The sequence below is a fragment of the Megascapheus bottae genome, chromosome 6 (genome assembly GCF_031878675.1).
Source record: "Megascapheus bottae isolate mThoBot1 chromosome 6, mThoBot2.hap1, whole genome shotgun sequence".
Lineage (NCBI taxonomy): Eukaryota > Metazoa > Chordata > Mammalia > Rodentia > Geomyidae > Megascapheus > Megascapheus bottae.
In genome coordinates this window covers 41,053,077-41,073,142 of record NC_143514.1, presented here as the reverse complement: position 1 = coordinate 41,073,142, position 20,066 = coordinate 41,053,077, and the positions used below count along the sequence as shown (strand labels likewise).

General features: G+C 40.0%; 1 protein-coding gene and 1 pseudogene across 1 annotated transcript in view; one reads left to right on the top strand and one right to left on the bottom strand.

The window, feature by feature from the left end:
• The window catches only part of Jak1 (Janus kinase 1), a 106,743-nt gene extending 96,133 nt beyond the window's left edge, over positions 1–10,610 (bottom strand). Inside the window, exon 1 of the mRNA XM_090334682.1 lies at positions 10,379–10,610. The gene's annotated coding sequence lies outside the window, so the exon portion shown is untranslated. The remainder of the gene's footprint in view (positions 1–10,378) is intronic.
• Positions 4,917–5,501, top strand: LOC150061701 (RING finger and CHY zinc finger domain-containing protein 1 pseudogene; annotated as a pseudogene).
• Positions 10,611–20,066: the final 9,456 nt, after the last annotated feature.

Below are 20,066 nucleotides of genomic sequence, written 5' to 3'. Positions count from 1 at the left end.
ATAATCAGACCAGCCTCAGTTCCCTCAATATACCTGAAAATAACATCTAAATTTGTTTATGAAATATCTGTAAGTCTGCCTTTTCTACAGTTCAGGTAGTCTTACTGACAAACTGCTATCCACAAGTCATTTTAGGGATGTTCATTGCTTTTCTCATCCTTGAATGGAAGAACAAGGAAAAACACAGTGAAGTGCTTTGCTGTCAAAGCCCAGGCCATAAGAATCATACCAATACACTCCATTTCCAACCACAAGGCAACTAGTATTCTTAAAATTCAGAATAATACCTAGATTCAAAAACAATCTGTCCAAGCGGGACACCGTGGATCACACCTATAATCCTAGCTACTCAGGAAGCTGAGATCTCAGGATCATGGTTCAAAGCTAACCTGGGTACTAAAATCCATGAGACATTTATCTCTAATTAACCACCAGAAAACCAAAAGTTGTGCTGTGGCTCAAGGGGTAGGGCAGTAGCCTTGAGCTGAAGAGCTCAGGGACAGCACTCGGGCTCAAGCCCCATGACTAACAACAACAACAAAAAATCTGGTCAACATAAGTATTGTTAAAAAGGAAATACATCTAAAATAAGCCAATATGTAGGCATACATATAACTAAAAGAGAAAAGCATGACTGTAACTTTGTATTGTGGATAAATCTTACTTTAGGAAAGGAGAGAACAAGAACATGAGGATGGTTAAAAAAAAAAAGTGAGGAGGGGAGAAGGACCAAAAGTAAAGAGAGACAAAAACGGAGACTGGCTACTATGGAAAAGCATACAATGGTTCAGTGAAAACCGTGTGTATTTGAGAGGTCCTTTAAACTCCTGTAATTCCTGAATCGGGTAATAACTTGATTAGTAAGCTTTTTAATTTGGAAGTAACTCTCAGATATCACAGCCAACCCCTTTTTAAGTACACTGAATCAGTGAAGGCAACACAGTATCTTTCCATTGAGCTTCCCAGAAATCCTAACACATTCCTTCCCAATTATATACCATGGTAAATAAAAGAACCCTTGTTCCTTATCTTTCCTTAAAAATGGAGAAATACCTAATTTACCTAGCACTGTACATGCTATCTACATAATAAATGCTTCTAGATTAAAAAAAAAATTCAAGGCTCTAGAATGGTTTGGGTTTATTCGTTTCTAAACGAAGCCTCTCAAATATAAAAGATACCAGATACTGGGCCGGGAGTTTGGCCTAGTGGTTAAAGTGCTTGCCTAGCATGCATAAAGACCCGGGTTCGATTCCTTGGTACCACATACGTAGAAAAAACCCGGAAGTGGTGCTGAGGCTCAAGTGGTAGATCTCAAGCCTTGAGAAAGTCCAAGGACAGTGCTCAGGCCCTGAGCTCAAGCCCAGGACTGGCCAAAAAAAAAAGATACCAGATACTGTTTTGTTTTACAAGTAATAGGTAACACTCCTTACCACCTTAAAACATTTTGATATAATCTGAACTTTTTAAAATAGACACCAAAAACATACACCAAGCTCACTTCTAGCTCAAGCCTATGACCATCTTTAAGCATAGCCATTCAGTCCTAAAACCAATTTCAGAAGTAGGCATTGTCTTTACTTTCATTCTGTAAATAAGAAAACAGGCATAGCTTGTTCATTCATCATTGTCAGGCTCAAACCAACCAACCCAATCCACAGCCTCCTAAAACAGACTATTAAATCCAAGAAAAAGCTCATGCCTGTAATCCTACCTACTCAGGAGGCTGAGATCTCAGGACTGCAGTTTGAAGCCAGCCATACTTCTCTGCAGGTAGAAAAGTCCAAGAGACTTTTATCTCAAAAAACTACTGAAGAAAAGCCAGAAGTGGCACTGTGGCTCAAATGGTAGGGCGCTAGCCTTAAAAGCAGCTTAGTGACAGTGTCTAGTTCAAGTTAAAGCCTAAGGACAGATGAAAGAAAGGGTGGAGGGAAGAAAAGGAAAGAGGGAGGCAGGATGGGAGGAGAGAGGGGAAGAAGGAGGGGGGGAGGGAGGGGAAAAGAAATACAAGAAAAGAAGCAAGCTACAATGCAATATCCATGTCTGTTTTCTACCTATAGGTGTAACATGCAGAGCTGAGTCTCCCACAGCTAGGATTCAGTTACTATTATCTCCTATACAGAAAATCTGGGATCCTCTTTATACATTTCAATTGCTGATCCCTCTAAATCAATGTATTCCCTAAATAATAAAAACAAAGATAACATTGCTGTTTTTCCCTTCCTGGTGCTTGAGTAAGGTGTATGAATGGGTTCCTTGTCCATTACAGGTCTGAGCCTCTTTCAGTTATGCTCTGTAACTTGACCTCTTCCTTCTTTAATGTTTTGGTCATCCTTACTTGTATCAATTACCATGTATGGTGAAGTATCATGACAGTTTCAAATTCCTAGGGTGTTTACAACGTCTTACCCCTCCAATACATGCCCCGGATTACATCACTGTTACAGTTCCACTTTTTATAACCCATCTACTTTCTATCCTAAGATTTAAAAAAATAGTAATTATAAAATTTAAAAAGCACTGTTTTGTCCCTGTGGCTGTATCTGCCTGTGCAATGCCTTGGGTTTATTGAAGTTTGAAAAACTGTAAGCTGTTGAAGAGGCCTTTATAAATTAAAAATAAATCAGAATGGTTTTGCTCTGCTATAAGGAAAGCATGTATGGACTTCATGACATGTATTTCTCTCTAAGCATTTTTCTGTTCCTGGCAGTCTTCTGGATAACTGGCAAGTGGTAGACAGTACAGCATTTTCATTCAGTGGAAGGCACAATATTTGGTAAAAATCTGACCCTTTTTAGAAGTTAGTGCTTCACAGTTCTTCCACTTTGATAATGATGTTAATCTCTAACTCAAAAACTTCAAATGCCTTCACATCTTCCCTACTTCAAATGCCTTCACATCTTCCCTACTCATCTACTAGAGAGCGGCACAATTTCTTCTTCTTCTTCCTCTTCTTCTCCCTCTTTTTGATTGTTGTTGCTTGGTTGTTATTTGTGCCATGACATCCTGAGGCCTGAACTCAAGGCTTGGGAGAATTGTGAGCTCAAGACCAGCCTGGGCTTCAGCATAAGACCTTGGTCCCCTTAAGAAAAAAAAAGTCTATGAGTATTCTCAAGGGTCTTCCACTAACACTGTAAATTCTAGAACAGAGATTGTTGTGCATTTGTTTTTTCTGTGACTCATAACAAGAGCTCAAAAATATTTACTGGGGGAATAAATAAATGAACAAAATATCGTTTGCACATTATTAAGGCAGATGGCAGATTAAAATATAACTCCTAACACATACTACAGCTATCTTCTGGCCAAAGCAGACTTAAAAGAATTTCCCTTTCATTACTAAATCACATCTTGCCATAGGGCTGAGCAATCTACTCAAGCATCAAGGAGAACATTTGCCTGCTGCTGGCTTGCAAGTATTACAAGTCATAAAAACCACAGAAATGAAGGTATCACAAAAATAAATTAATGTCATGCTTTCTTCTTGCCTGAAACTGCTGAAAAAAATGTTGGCATACTTCAGAGGGGAAAGCATTCATAGAAATTAATTTCCTGCCCCTGAAACTCTCTCATTTCAACAAGGCAGCTATTTCAAACCCCATGTTACCAGAGAAGTTTTTGAGACAGGAAACTAAAGGCACACCTAGCTGAGAGCACCAGAGGAAGACACCAAGAGGAAGCACACACTAAAGGAGAACATATTTTGCAGCTTAGCATGAAACATAAAAAGCTAATTTCTCTAGTGCCTCCAAAAGCATAGCTTACCTTTGTATCCTAACATTTTTATTAAGAGACAGAGTCTTGTTATGTTGCATAAGCTAACCCCAAACTCCTGAGACTCAAGCTTTCCTCCAGTCTCAGTCTCTTAAACTGCAAGGTCCAAATTACAAGTATGTACTACCACATGCAACTTGCATTGTACTTATTTGGGGAAAAAAATTAAAATAAAATAAAAGTAGCACCTCCTTGGTCATCAAGTAGTCTGTTCTTTTTCATTATAACTGTTGAGGATTGTAAAAAGCTCTTTTAAAAAACTGGTAAGAGGGCCAGGAGTTTGGCCTAGTGGTAGAGTGTTTACCTAGCATGCACGAAGACTGGAAGTGGTGCTGAGGCTCAAGTAGTAGAGCTCTAGCCTTGAGAAAAGTCCAAGGACAGTGCTCAGGCCCTGAGTTCAAGCCCAGGACTGGCAAAAAAAAAAAAATGGTAAGAATCTAGAGCGAATCATGTTGAGTGAGACAAGTCAAGACCAAAGGAACAAAAGGCACATGGTATCCTTAATATGTGGCTATTACATCCAAACAGTACAAGAGCAAGGAGTACTCAAAAGTTGTATACCCAATGCTATCAACATGGTATTGGAAATACAAGCACAACTACATAGTCATAAAAACTTATGACTCTATAGAAATAATGTTTCATTACATAGATTAATATGTATCTATGACATACAAACCCTCAGCCTAATTTTGATTATGTTCTAAAATCTAAGTGCCAGCGATTGTATATAGAGATTCCCTTCTTGAATACTTGTTTGTTAAACACATCATTTGAAATATGATGTAAAAATCAATGTTAATTCTTTAATAAAAAAACTGGTAAGAATGGCTTTCAACCTAGGGGAAGGGTTTCTGGAGCATGGAGGGAGGCAGAGGAGATGGCGACGGCAGCACTATGACAGAGGATGTCTCCTGAAGGCTCCTTGTTGTGACAAGCTTTATACTTGCTGGTTGTGCTATGATAACAATGAAGATCATCAGCTAGACCGTTTTAATGTAAAGGAAGTGCAGTGTATCAACTGTGAAAAAAATTCAACATGCCCAACAGACTTGTGAAGAATATAGCACATTATATGGAGAACATTACTGCAGTATACATGCCATCTTTGACAAACATAGGAAGCAGTATCATTGTGTAGGATGGGTCTGAAAGAAGACTTTTTCCACTGTTTGAAATGTAATTTATGCTTAGCTATGAATCTTCAAGGAAAACATAAGTGTATTGAAAATGTTTCCCAGCAGAATTGTCCAATATGTTTGGAGGACATTCACACATCCCATGTTGTGGCTAATGTCTTGCCATTCAGACATCTTTTACACTTTTACATAGAACGTGTTATGAAGAAATGTTGAAAGAAGGCTACAGATGTCCGCTGTGCATGCACTCAGCTTTAGATATGACAAGATACTGGAGACAGCTGGATGATGAGGTAGCACAGACTTCCATGCCATCAGAGTATCAGAAGATGACTGTGTATATTCTCTGCATATATTCTCTGCAATGACAGTAATGGGCGATCGACAATCCAGTTCCATATTTTGGGCATGAAGTTTAAGATCTGTGATTCTTACAATACTGCTCAAGCTGGGGGATGTAGAATTTCACGAGTTCAGCAATGATCAGCATATACGTAACTGGAAATGTCAACGTTTTGTGATATAGAAAAAACTCTGTGGAAAAGTATTCTCTTGTCATAATGTGTCATATCTATGCATTAGAGTTGACGTGTTTTATATGAGTGTCAAGATATAAAAATCATATTACAAGTATTTAAGGATTCAGGGTCTCTTTATAGACTTACCATAACCCTGTATTGAATGAAAATCTCTGATTGTGGTTGGGTTGGAAATTCCTTTAATTTAGAAGCCAATGAGGTTTGCCACTGACACATTCATAGATATATATTATATTTTCATGGAACTTTGTTTTAAGTGACACTATTTCTAGTTCTTGATAGAACTGTATTATTCTAAGTAGTATTCTTGACTTTGAGGGCTGTGAGAATTAGTTGTACTATATTGTTAAAAATCTAATTACATGGGCCGGGAGTTTGGCCTAGTGGTAGAGTGCTTGCCTAGCATGCACGAAGACCCGGGTTCGATTCCTCAGTACCACATACTTAGCAAAAAGATAGAAGTGGTGCTGTGGCTCAAGTGGTAGAGCCCTAGCCTTGAGAAAATCCAAGGACAGTGCTCAGGCCCTGAGCCCAAGCCCAGGACTGGCAAAAAAAAAAAAAATCTAATTATATATGCTTTTGAATTTTCTTAAAACATTCCTTTGTATCAGTATAAATGAGTTTTGATGTAATAAGTGCTAATAAAATTATATTTTAAAAGAACTGGTAAGAAGCTGGGCACAGTGGCTCAAGCCTGTAATCCTAGCTACTCAGGAGGCTGAGATCAGAAGGATCACGGTTCAAAGCCAGCATCAGCACTAAAGTCAGTGAGACTCTTTTTTTTAAAATAATAAAATAAAGTTTATTGTCTTTATATATTCAGGAAGTCTTAACAGTGGATGTCTATTTAGCTTTAGAATTTTATAAAGTTGCACGGTACAAAGAAAAATGTATTCAGTAAGAATCACTAGTACAAAGACAATTGAAGCTGACAGCAAACAATATGGCATACCGACTTGTCCACCTATGGGACTGGGCAGCAGTAATGCGAGATTTTCCTAGATGTAAAAGTTATTTTAAAAAAAGCAACAACAATGTTCAGGTAACATGCTACCAGCCACTGTTTGTGCATTTGAATCTGTATTCCATTTAAAATGAATACTTGATCTTAAAGTATTTAATATTTACCATAAAGGAAGTAACAACTGATTTTCCTTACCTACCTCTGCTTTATTCATCTAGCTGTACTTTTTAATGTGGCATAATATATTTATGAAATCTCATTTTATACAAAGTATATTTGTGGATTATATACATGAGAATTTAGAGCCTGTTCATTTCAGTTGGACTCAATTCTCCTCTTCTACAAACGTTATGATGTACTACAATTACGGTGAGACTCTTATCTGCAATTATCCACCAGAAAACAGGAAGTGGTGCTGTGGCCATAGCCTTGAGCTAAAGAGCTCAGGGACAGTGATCAAGCCCAGAGTTCAAGTCCCACAACCAGAAAAAAATGGTAAGAATATAAGGAGTAGGGAGGGCACAAATGATATTGCTTCTATTCCTTCCCCCCCCAGTGAATTTCTCCCTTCTCATTTACTTGTTAAAACCAGAAAATAAGTTTTATGTTTAAAGAAATTATATAGTTAAAAAGTTTATGTTATAACAATAAGAAAACTAAGCACATTAAGTAAATTCTTTAGGTTGTATGCTGGTGGTTCATGCTTGTAATCTTAGCTACTCAGGAGTGTGAGATCTAATGATCAGTATTCAAAGCCTACCCAGGCAGGAAAGTTCATGAGACCCCTATCTCTAATTAACCACCAGAAAACCAAAACTGAAGCTGTAGCTGAAAGTGGCAGCATGCTAGCCTTAAGTAGAAAAGCTAAGGAACAGTGCCAGGCCCTGAATTCAAGTCCCACGGCCAAGAAAAAAAAAAATATATATATATACACATATCTATCAAAAGTGAATTAAAACAATGATTTGATACTATCCTGCTTTCATCTCTTCTCTTGCCCAACTACTAGTATACCTTTTTAACAATTCATTTAGAGAAAATAAATATCTTTATGATAGCTATAATTTGTGTAGCATGTCACTTTCCATGCACGAGCACATGCACTATATACCCAACAATACTGTGAGATAGCCAAGAGGGAGATTTTTGCTTCTATTTACAGAGAAAGAAAATAGGTGCCATTAATGAAATAATCTGTCTCAATAAGAACCCAGTTCATCTACTTTTCTTTATTCCCCCAAAAGGGGACCATTGTCATTTTGAAGTAGATGTTCCCTTGTTGGGGGAGCAGGAGGGCTGATGATGATAATGCTGTGTATTTCACAGGATGTTTAGTGGCACCCCTGAGCCCTGCCCACCAGAGAGATCAATAGCAACACACACACACACATACACACACACACACACACACACACACACACACACACACACACACACAGTGTATAGCAACCAAAAAAAAAAAAAAAAAGATTTCTACAGAACCTGCAAATATCTTCCCTGGGTACAAAAATCATACCAGGTTGAGAATTCCTGGCTAAAAGCAATTGCTATCTCCACTGGGAATGGGACTCAAGTGGTAGAGTACTAGCCTTGAGTAAAAAAAAGCTCAGAGAGAATGCCCGGGTCCTGAGTGCAAGCCCCAAAACTAATAAAAAATTAAAAAAAAAAAATCTTCAAGATTCCTGTGGCAACTCTACTATATGGCTATATGGCAAGGATTCATATACCATAATACATCACAGAGCATCAGATACTTCTCTATTCGTGTTTCAGTCAAAATATGTGTTAATTCAGAAACTTAGTGATAAGTTTAGAATATTATTAGAATCTTGTAGCCAACCATCTACTTTTGAAACTACTAGTGTTCATATACTGGCAGAACTCACAGAACTATTTGGAAATCCTCAAATTAAAGTTCTTCAAGCCAGTGTACCACTGTAAAAGCAACCTTCCTATTAGAATTCCTCATTTTCACTAGCTTTGAAGTAAGAGACTGAATTTAAAATATTTTGAAACTAATTCCCCTTAATGCATTAAATCTGTAAAGACTGAATATTAAATGACTAAAGCATTACAAGTATAGCAGTAGCCAAGATGATATTGACTGCTCAAATTACAAACAAAATATATGCATATATACATATATGTATACAATATATACATACAAAATGCACATATACAAAATGTATATTTTGTAAAATGTCTGAATTAAGTTTGCCAAGTTTGTAATTTTCTTTTCCACCATCATTTCCTAGTGGTAGTAAATAATTCGTACATTATGAAATAAACGAAAGCATTCGATGTGGAGTGTAACACCAAAGTCCCAATACTTGAAGAAAAAAAAAACTCAGCTAAGTTTTGATTGAGAATTTAGTCACAATGCATAAAAGTTCTTAATATGTTCGATAGAATTAAGAAGAGGTTATGATTGCTTCATAATACCTTCAATGTACTGGGATATACTTGCATCTTTAAATGTGATCTGGAAGTATAAGAGGACATTTTCTCTATATTCCAAAGCAAAGTATACCAGACGTGTCCAGAACTCTTACTCTGATGGTCTCATTAACCTCCACCACAAAGTAAAAAAGAACACATTGATCCTCCAGTGAAAATGATTCGTTGGTGCCAGAAGACATCAAAGTCACCAAAAGCAAAACTAATAATACAAAATGCGGTTTTGGAAAGGGAGTAACAAAGACTCAGTCAAAACACAATGCTCATTTAAAATTTTTTTTTCCAAGTGGATGTATGCCAACTCATAACTTAAATTTTTTCAAAAAAGAAAACACAAAATAACCAAAGACTCCAGTATCTCATCTAACTGCCTCGGCATTATGTACATCATGTATAACACGTCAAGGTTTTTAATGCCTTTCTGGTCTGGAGAAGCAATTAAAAATTTACATCACTGTAAATACCTGCCACTGAAAAACTCTATAACCGAGCGGGGTCAGAGAGAATATGAACAGCATGTATGTAAGGTGATGTATCAAAGCATTTACTTGGGACTTCGGGGCGCCATCAGAGTCCCAGAATCTTATCCACAGAAAACTCCTAGGAAAGCATACAGAACCTAACGCTCTTAAAAGATCTCAAAAACACCTCTCATCTGGTCTCCCCTGACAAGTTTCTGCGTAAACAAGCACCCCAGGAACCCAGATGAGTAACGTCAGAGGGGGGTCCAAGGAGTTGGGGGGTCCAAGGAGTTGGGGACTCCTCCCAGTTTCGGTTAAATCAAGTCCCTGGCCACCGTCAGATGTGCAACTCTCAACTGATCCTTTCTCGCTGCTCCTCTCTCCGGGCCCCCTCGTCCAGGAGTAGGGTCACCGGTGGCCCTTCACGCTGGCTCTTCCAGGCCAGGGTCCTGAACGCTTCCAAGGGGAAGGGGGCGTTTCCTGAACGGACTGCGGCCTCCCACCTCCACCTAGATCTAAATCCCAGAAATGGGGCTGAGATGGCCAGGGAGAAAAACTCCTAAGACCCTCCGCCCAGCGTCCAGAGGTCAGAAGAAGAAAAACCTCCCTCGAGCCCCGCCGCCAGCTGTGGGACCTGGGGCTGGCGAGCCCGTCTCCCCGGGAGGCATAAACAGGATGTCGGGCCGTACCGCGCGTTCCGGGCGCTTGTTTGTGAAAACTTGCGGCGCGCTCCGGGGTGGGGGTGGGGGAAAGGGGACGGCGAGGTGCGACCTTTCCCTCCCACCGCCGAGGCCTCCACCGCCCGCGGCCTCCGCCGGCCCGGCTCGCTGGAAATCCCCCCTCGCTGTCCCCGCTGGGAGGCGGCACGGGCCCCGGAGTGGCCGCTCACCAAGCGGTCCCGGGAGCGCAGCTCGTGAGGACCGGCCGGGAGCCGACGAGAGCCGCCGCGGCAACGCCTGGGCCAGCGCCGGGGTTCGGCGCCCCAACCCCCCACCCCTGTCGCGTCGCCGCGGGCTTCGCCACCAACCCCCGGGTGACACTCACCACTTCCGTGTACGCCTGGGCCGGGCGGCTCCGGAACGCTGTCCCGGTCCGGAGGGAGCGGCCGGCCGGCTCGCTAAGCGGCCCGCCGCTCGGACCTAATCAGACTGAGGTAGCGGAGAGGGCACGAAGGGCCGCCGAGGCTTGAGACGAGGGGGGCGGGCAGGCCAGCTGTGTCGGCGGCTCCCGGGCTACTCCGCGGCCGCCGCGGCCTGCGCTCGCCGACGGTGCCGCCCCGCCGCCGGCCCCGCCTCCCTCCCTGCGGCGGGAGGCCCCGCCCACCCTGCGTCACGGGCACCTCCCACTCTCCCCCGCGGTCCGCCCCCCCCCCCCCCCGCGTTACCTACATCCGGCTTCGCGCTCGAGTCTGAGCCTTCTCCTAGCGCCAGCGTAAAAGTCAAAGGTCAGCCGGGGCACTGGGAAGAACCCCTGTTAGGGTTCACCCACCGGGTGACCCCCCCACACTCTCAAGTATAAGGTGCATGCCACCGCCTCTTGGTGCACTTGGATGTGTTTGTCAGGTGTTTCTCCGCGCCCTTCATGCCCTTGACTAGCAAGAACATCAATCAAACCTTAGAGTTTGACAGATCCAACCCATCCCATATTTAATAAGCTCTCTCAAGGCACGAGGAGGGGGTGGCCGGCCACTTAGATAAAGCAGTAATATAAAAGATGAAATAACATTCATGGATAGATCATTAGTGACCAACGCTTTTCTCTTCTACTATTGCCCTCCAAAGTAATACAGGCTTTGTTTTATCTATGAGGAATCCGAGTAAGGCTTAAGGTCCTTTATCAAGGCCATACTGTCGCTAGGAGTCGTATACGATAAGCCATTTACAGCCGTATCCTAACAATTTTATTTTCTGATATCTGTCTAAGCAGCCTACTTCTCTGTGCCATCACAATATGACCCAATGCTGCCACTATTGCTCACTTTTGGAACGTGAAAAGCTCTTAAATTGTCATTAGGAATTCACTCCAGCCTCTCAATTAAGTCATCATCATTATTATTAAGTAGTTGTACAAAAAGGTTTCAATTCTGTAAGTCCAGTTATGAATGCAATGCATCTTGATCGATGTCGAGAATCAATTAATTCTTCATGGTGAGCTTTTAAAAGTTCAAATCTCTTCCACTCAGGCCTGTGCTTAAAACACTCCAGTGTTTCAGCTTGAAAATCCTTGGTCCAAAATCCTGCTAGGCCATGAATGGGTGATAGGAATTCTGCAGCTTCAAGTCACTTATGTCTGTAGCTGCTCTTGCTCTTGACTCCACTAACCCTGCAGTGCAGTTCCTGATGCTTTGGGGGGGAGGGAGGAGTGCTACAACTTAGACTGACCAAGACATATTGGGTGTGATATATGGTAAGTGAATGGCCACATTTTAGTTAGGCCTCAATCATCAACCACTTGTGTTTCACTTCATAATTTGTGGCTTACTCATAAAAGTGGCATAGCAGACTAAATGATTTCCCAAGAAGAGAGAAAATGAGAATCAAGCAGGTAGCAAGCAGGCCCAGGTGGGGGTGTGCATGTTCTGTCTTGCCTAATGTATTATGAATGCCTGGCGCTGTTGCATCATTTTCTTCACTTGTGGAATAGAGAGAATGCCTTCCATATAGGCGTTTTGCTGAAGTGAGTTAAGATACTATCTGGTTTATGGCATGGGCTCAATGAATCAGATTTGGGAAGATTTTTTGCTGTTTTCTTTTTCTTACTTTTATCTGGACCTTCACAGGCATTAGTGACATAAATGTAGACAGAAACATATAAGAATAGCATGTCAGGTGACGAAAATGGGTTAAGAAAAAGAAACAAAAGAAAATAGCAATGAACCCATAATGCTCAAGAATTAGTCTATTTTCTCGTGAGTTTAGTTCCATTCCCTTGTCCCAGATGTTGCTGGATATTCAAAGAAAAAGACTTCCTGACCTGTGGATACTTACCATGGAGTAATGAGAATAACAATCTAGTAACAAAGCAGTAGGATTCATGCTCCATGAAAGGTGATCACAGGATCACAGGGAAGAATCCTTCAGTCCACTTTTGAGTAGTAGTAGGATTACAAGCGTGAGCCATCTGTGCCCGGTGCTTTATTCTTTTAATCATATTTTCACTTCATATTAACTCTCCCACTTCCCTTTATATACAATCTGTCTCTGAAAATGATCATGTGTACTTTATGGAGATACCACCAGGGTTGGTCATGACTGTTAACACCATTTAACCATTAAAAGAACACTTAATTCTTTTTGTCTAATTATCTGATTTAATTATTTTACAGGATGTCAATGCAGTAATGCCTGGGAAGATAAACATCAATTGTTCTAGAAACATTCAACATACAGCAAAGTATTATTAATCTTATTTATTATGGCTTTGAGCACATTGAAAACGTTTGTGGGCCTATAATAATTAGTAACATAACAGAACAAGTAAGATACAATAAGTGGAGATACAATGAATGTCCAACCATTTATGGCTGGGTTTGGGGCTTGGGATTTTTTTTTTTAGTAGGTGATTGAGATGACAGCCCCCTCTAAGGTTAGTAAGGCCAAGGATACTTTACTTCAAGATCCATTTAGCTTTACATGAATGTCAAATTGGACTCTTGGACTTACTAGTTATAAGAATAAGACAATTCCTATGACTTAGCATACTATATTTGTAATTAAAATGCTTTATGAGGAAATGCTATTCAGACAACTAAGCTTGGTGCCTTAGAAAGGCCACTGGGTCAGAAAGAGGGAGACCTGAATACATTAGACAAGATAGCTTCAGCACTAATCATTTTGCACTAACATTTCAACTTGGGTTAGATTACATTATTTTGTATGTGTAAGTACTGGACTTGAATTCGGGGCCTTATGCTCTCATTTGGCTTTTTCCACTCAAGACTAGTATTCCACTACTTGAACCACAGCTCCATAGCTGGATTTTCAATGATGAAATATAGAGTCTCACCTCTTTCCTGCCTGGTTTGGTTTTAAACCAGGATCCCCATATCACATGCATGAGTCACTGACACACTGCTGGCTCACACTATTTTATGATTATCTCAGAATCAAAATTAAGTACATCTTTCCTTTCAACCTCATACTAACTATGCAAAAGTTACTGGCCGGGAAATTATACTTGCATTGCACAGATGAGGGTAACTGAAATAGAAAGTCTAGAGTATGAGTCCCCCAAACAGAAGACAAATAAATTGGCTGCACAAAAAATAAGTGTAACTTTTTTGCAAGTTCTAACTTTTGGTTATTCCTCTAGGAAAATGATTTCTAGAAATCTTATAGTCTTGCAGACTGTGACCTCCAACAATTCAATTTCAGCCAAGAAACATTCATTCAGTACTATGTTCAAAAATGGAGCTAACTTCTGGACATAATATGACCAGTAGCAATCTACTGCATGTAATAGGCCTTTGGTAAGGGATAGCCAATCTTGAGGGATAGCCCTCAAGGATGTATATATACTGGATAAGTAAATTCTTCATCTGGAAAATAAATGATCAAGTGCTAGATAGAGGGCACAATGGACAGAGGACACCAGTGTCATAAGATTTCAGAGGCAGAAAACACCACTGAAAATCTAGGTGGACTTCCTGGAAGATAGAGGTGAGATGAATATTCAAGGATGTGGGGCAGGGGGGCAACATATTAGGCCCATTTAATTATAGCCTTCTCAGAACCATGAGGATTTTAATGTTTAAAATACATATGTGTTGACCAATGACTTTTAAGTACTGTGATAAGAGAGACTAGTAGAGTTATCCCTCAGTTTCTTCAGCTCTCTTCTGTGGATACCAAAATCCTAGGATGCTCTAGTCTCTGACCTATGAGGGCATAGTATTTGCAGATAACCTGTACATATCCCCCATATGCTTTAAATCATCTCTGGATTATTTTATGAGAACCAGTATAATCTGAGTGCTATGCTAATCTTATACTGTTTCAACTCAGTTGGCTTTTGGAATAATGGCAGAAAAAGAAATCTATATATGTTGGTTGGAAATAATCATCTTAATAATATTTTTTAACTTATGGGTGGTTGATTCTGTAGATGCAGAACTTGCAGGTATGGAGGTCTAACAGATTTGACACAACAGATATTTATAGATCACTCACTTTACATAAGTCACTGTACTGGATAAGCTTTAAGGTAGACAGGAAATTACGAAATCGTAGACTTAGCTGAGAAATCAACAGGGGCCCATTTCCCCTCTCAAAGATCTAGTTGGACCTGAATGCGGCTTGAATTTTAAATCCAGTAACTGGCTTGAAAAAATATGAAGTACTTTCAAAAATCCTCTCCTTGAAAGGATTATTCCTACTTCCTCATATCTACTCTGTTTTGAACAGTGTTAAAAGATAAGTCAATACCTTTCTGGTTTTCTTATCCAAAACTCTCACACAAACTTGACTGAATATGGTAAAATTTCTGTTCTGTAGGGAAGTCATGGTAGAGCAACCAAAGGACTGTTACTTTGTTAAACGCTTCTCTCTCCCTTCCCCACCCCTCTCTCTCTCCTTCCCCTCCCATTTCCCTCTTCCCTCTTCCCTTCCTTTTCCATTGCATATTGGCCCACAATTGCCACTAGATTGTTTCTGTAATGTGCACAGCATATGTCCCTCCTCCATTTCTATCATATCTCATTTTCCAGCTGTTTTTTATTTTTATTTTTCCAAACCTAGATACTACTATCCACATAAGAAATTCTGGCACTGGCTATTAGGAGATAGCAATGTTTTTCCTCATCTCGTTCAGAGATAAGTGCTCTAGTGGCTGAAAGACCAACTCAGAGTCTCTGGGGTGGGGGGGGCGCGGGACAGGAAAGAGGGCATGTTGTGGTTCTGGCAGGTTTCTAGGATCCTTTTAAGCAGTCTCTCCTCTTAGTTCACATACTACTTATTGCCTGCATCTCTCCTTGGAAATGAGTCCTCTTCTGATTCCAATTGCCATCTGATTTCTCTTTCCATCTGTCTGCATGTTTTATCTCAAGTTTTTCATAGCTCCAGTAGCAGATTTTCTTATTTTCCTCCAGAAATCTGTGGCATCTCACCCATAGCATCATGGGCAATAGACCTCACTAATTGTGTGTGTCAGCCTCTAGGACCTATAGGATTTGTGCAGTTTCACAATATCTCCCTTAAGTTTCCCTAAAATCTCTAATTAAAATACCTTGAATAATGTCTTGAGTCTTTAATCAATTTGCATGAGACAGCTAGAGATGTCCACTCTTACTCTATTAAGGAAGAGCTAGAAAAGATGAACATGTATTCAAAAACCCTTAGTTATTTGCCATCTGCTTGAATGCTTATTTATCACTTTTGGAGGTGAGATCAGATGATTTGCTAAAGGTGACCCGACTAAAGAGAAGGAACTAGAATTTTAACATAGGAACACAAATCATCAAAGCTCCTATTCTTTTTTTTTATTCAACAAATATTTATTTGTTTATTTATTTTTTGAATTTTTTATTGTAATTAGTAAAAGGGTTACATGATATTTGCCAGATAGAAGGTTCAAAGCTCCTATTTTTTTCACTACATCCCACATCTAGAATAATTATGCCTATTCAGGTACTATTCAAATTTCCAAACTAAATAAACCCCATTAATAGTCTTGAAACAGCAGAAAGAAAATTGACTCTATACTTGTTCAAATTCATTGACCTTTCTGAGCTTCAGGGTTCTTATTCAAAAATATAATATTACAGAGCTGATATCAACCCTAAAGTAGGTAATGTCTTCATACTGCCTGACAAGTAGTCCTCTCCATGAAAACTGGTTGCATTCTTCAGAGCTTATGAATGTAAGATATATTAGTTGACATTCATCTTTGTTGAGCAGGTGTTTTTTAAACGAGGTTCACACATTATATTATTTGGGAGTGGTATTAGCTGACTCACATAAAAGTAGATTAATCATTAACCTAACACAGTAACAACACAGTGCTGGGAGGTAAGTTGGCACTGCCACCACCATCCTTGAAGCTCTTTTCTGTAGTAACTACCATTGTCCCTCAAACAGCACTTAAAGACTGATGCAGTCAGCACAAGTAGGAACGTGTGGTTCTAAGATGTAGTGATAAACTCTGGGGAAGTTTTGTAGGGTGAGTAGAACAGCTCCTTCTAGTCCCTCATATATACCAAGTGTTGCTGACTCTCTGTGTCTTTTTCTTTTCTTTTCTTATCCTTCCCTCATTTTTTATCTCCTCCTCTTCCCCATTTTCTCTTCCTTTCCCTTCCACCACCACCACCACCTCCTCTTCCTCCTCTAACTCCTCCTTCTCTTCCTCCTCTCCCTTCTCTTCTCCTCCTTCTCCTAACAGGGTCTGGCTATGTAGCTGAGTCTAGCCTCAAACTCATGATCTTCCTGCCTCTGCTTTCCCAGTACTGGGATTATAAGTTTGAGCCACTACACCTAGTGTATTGTCTTCTAGTTTTTCTTTGTTTCTTGCTTTGTTTTGTCTTCATGCTGGTACTTGAGTTTTGAACACAGGGTGTCATGTTCTCACTTGGCTTTTCAATCATGGATGGCGCTCTTGAACCATACTTCTAACCATAACTGAGGTGGTTTTGAACTGATACTTCAAATCTCAGCTTCCTGTGTGATTAGGATTAGGTGTGAGTTAGGAGAGGTGTGAGCTACCAGCACCTAACTTCATCTCTGTTTCTAAGACTACAACTTTGCCTATTGCTAGGTGGTGAGTGAATGACCATTCCTCTTGTTTGATTGAGATAGTATCTTGATTATATAGAAAGGCTGGACTAGGGTTTGCTATGTATATATAGTCTAGGCTGGCCTCAGTCTTGCAATGGGTTGCAGTGCCACGGTGTATAGCTATATTGCCACTTTAAAGCTTAATTTTCTTATTTGCAAAATTAGAGTGATAAAATTTTCTAAGGTTACTGCTCACATTGTTATACAATGAATGTAAAAGCATTTGTGTGTTATTGTCACATTGTGAGCTCTAAAAAGTTGATAATTATTTGTTATTGTAGAGATCATGATTTGATGCTTGGTGATGCAAAGCAAATGCATAGAAAGACTCAGTACTGTGGGGAGACAATAGCAAGCCTGGCACCCAAGGCATGTTACCATACCCCCAAGTACCTATCTCCTTCCGGTATGTTTATCTGCATAAACTCTGAACAAATTTCCTTAGAACCTTCTGGTAGAGAACCCTTTTAAAAATCCCAGAATATTTTGAATATACTTTCCCTTATCACACTGTAGGGATCAATTCTGTATTATAGATTTGATTTTGTTAATATGTCTTTTTCCATTCTTCCTCATTCCACTTCAAGCTGTGAGTTCATAGTCAGTAGAGATGATGCTGTCATCATTGTATTTGCAGCACTGAGAGGAAGGAAGGAAGGGAGGGAGGGAGGGAGGGAGGGAGGGAAGGGGGGAGAAAGGGAAAACATGTGCCAGTACAAGGACTTTATAAAAGGGTTTGGTCTGGATACCCAGGATATTAGGTAAGATAATCTTTGTTTCACAAACTTGCCTAGGCCTAGGTCTGAATAGAAATATAAAGGAAGTGATAATTTATAAAACTGTTTGTCTGGTGAGGATGGTTGAGAATTCGGTATGTATGTTCTGAGCAGAAAAGTATACCTAGTTGATGACTGCTGGCAGGACCAATATCAGGTAAAATACCAAGGCAACCGAGAAGCCAAGCCTCTACCATCTCTTGCAGCCTGCATGGTTAATAGCCAATTACAGACAAGTCCTGCTTGGCCAGATCGACTGCCAACAGGGTGGTAGACTGCAGGACAATTTTGCTCTGTGATTGAATTCATGGCAAGCAATGATGCAAGATCTAGAGATGGAATAGGATATGCAATATGAGTCTCACAGAAGGCAGACCATCTGGAGACAGCTTTTCAAAGTACCTAGAGTGTAAAATATTTTACAACACCAGGCAACATATAAGACATCATATATCTTGACTTTTTTAAAGCAACTATACCATTTCTATTTTATTCTTTTTCTTAAAGGCAAATAGTGAGTAGTTAGAATTACAGGCATGAGCCATTAGCTCCCAGTTGGATGTTGCTAACTTTTTGCTTAGGCTGGTCTTGAATGTCAATCCCACTACTCCCCTACCACTTGAGCCACAGCATCACTTCTGGCTTTTTCAATGTATGTGGTACTGAGGAATTGAACCGGGGTCTTCGTGCATGCTAGACAAGCACTCTACCACTAGTGCTTGTCCAAACTCCCAGCCCCATCTTGCCCTTTTTAAAAAGTGATGTCCTTGAGTTGACTCCCATGAGCTCAGGACAGCCGACTGAGAGCACGGTGTCTCAACTCTATATTGGATGATTTTCAACTGGCATCTTAAAATCAGTTTATCAGTAGTGTTTCCACCATGGAAACTGACAGATACTGAAAATGAGGGTTTCCCACACCCATTCCTTCTGAAAATGGATCACTCAGCAATTATCAGCAGAACATGGGTTTTACAATGGAAATTTTTAATGTCTTTCCAATACTCAAATGTTATGGACAGGGAACTGAGGTTTATAGAGGTCAATTTACTTCATTATAAACTTTTAGTAACAAAAAAAGAATTAAAATTCAGACTGTCTACCTTGAACATGCACTGGAACATAGAAATTCCTGCAATATTTCTACATTATTTCTTCATTATTTTCATTCAGTATTTCCACCTTTTGTTATTTTCTGGCAGCACTGGGGCTTGAATTTAGAACTTCATGCTTCCCATGTAGGCATTTATCATTTGAGTTATGCCACCAGCCCTAGTTTCCTTGGTTATTTTTGAGATAGGGTTTCACTTTCTGTGAAGGCCGGCACTTACTTGGAACCTTGTATTTACACTTCCAGCTGTAAGTGTGAGGGTAGATGCACACAGCCATGCTTTTGTCTGTTAAGATTGCCTACAAAGCTAATCCTTCCAATTTCTGCCTACTGAGTAGCTAGGATTAGAAGTAGGTGTTACCAGTGCCTACCTTTTTTACTTCCTTTTAAATTACATAGGAGGAAATAGTTTATCTTATATATGAATTTCAAGATTTTAGACCTCTAAGTCAGAAGTAGACAGCTCCAAGCTTCTATTTCCCATGGAAATGCCAAAACACACACACACACACACACACACACACACACACACACACACACACACACCCTGAAACTGTTTGAATCTGCTTTGTCCAAACTCTGAGGGGGATAAAAAAAAAAGGCAAAAGGCAATGACTTACAGCAATGAAGAGAATGATAAATCAAGATCAAAGCAATTTTGAAAGGACAGAAGCTAGTGCGGTTACATATGGGTAATCTTAGCACTTAATGCAATTCCAGCACTCAGGAGGCCAAGGCAGGAGGAAAATGAATTTAAGGCCTAGCCTGGGCTATAAAATGAGATTTTAGTTTGAAAAATGAAACAAAACAAAATAAACCTTATAAGAAAGTTTTATAGAATTTTTATTGGTATTTACCCCATATTCTTAGCAACAGTCTTGAAGACAGTTACCTATACTTACCAATTACCTATACTAACTAACAGTTACCTATACTTTGCCAATTAATGTACTGATCTGCTAAAATCTGTCTGGAGCTCCCTATGAAAATGTTCTTCTCATCTACCTACTTCTAAACTTACCCTGGTTGGAAAAGTGAAAGACAGTGCTAGAAGTATTATGAAACTGAGTCATACAATA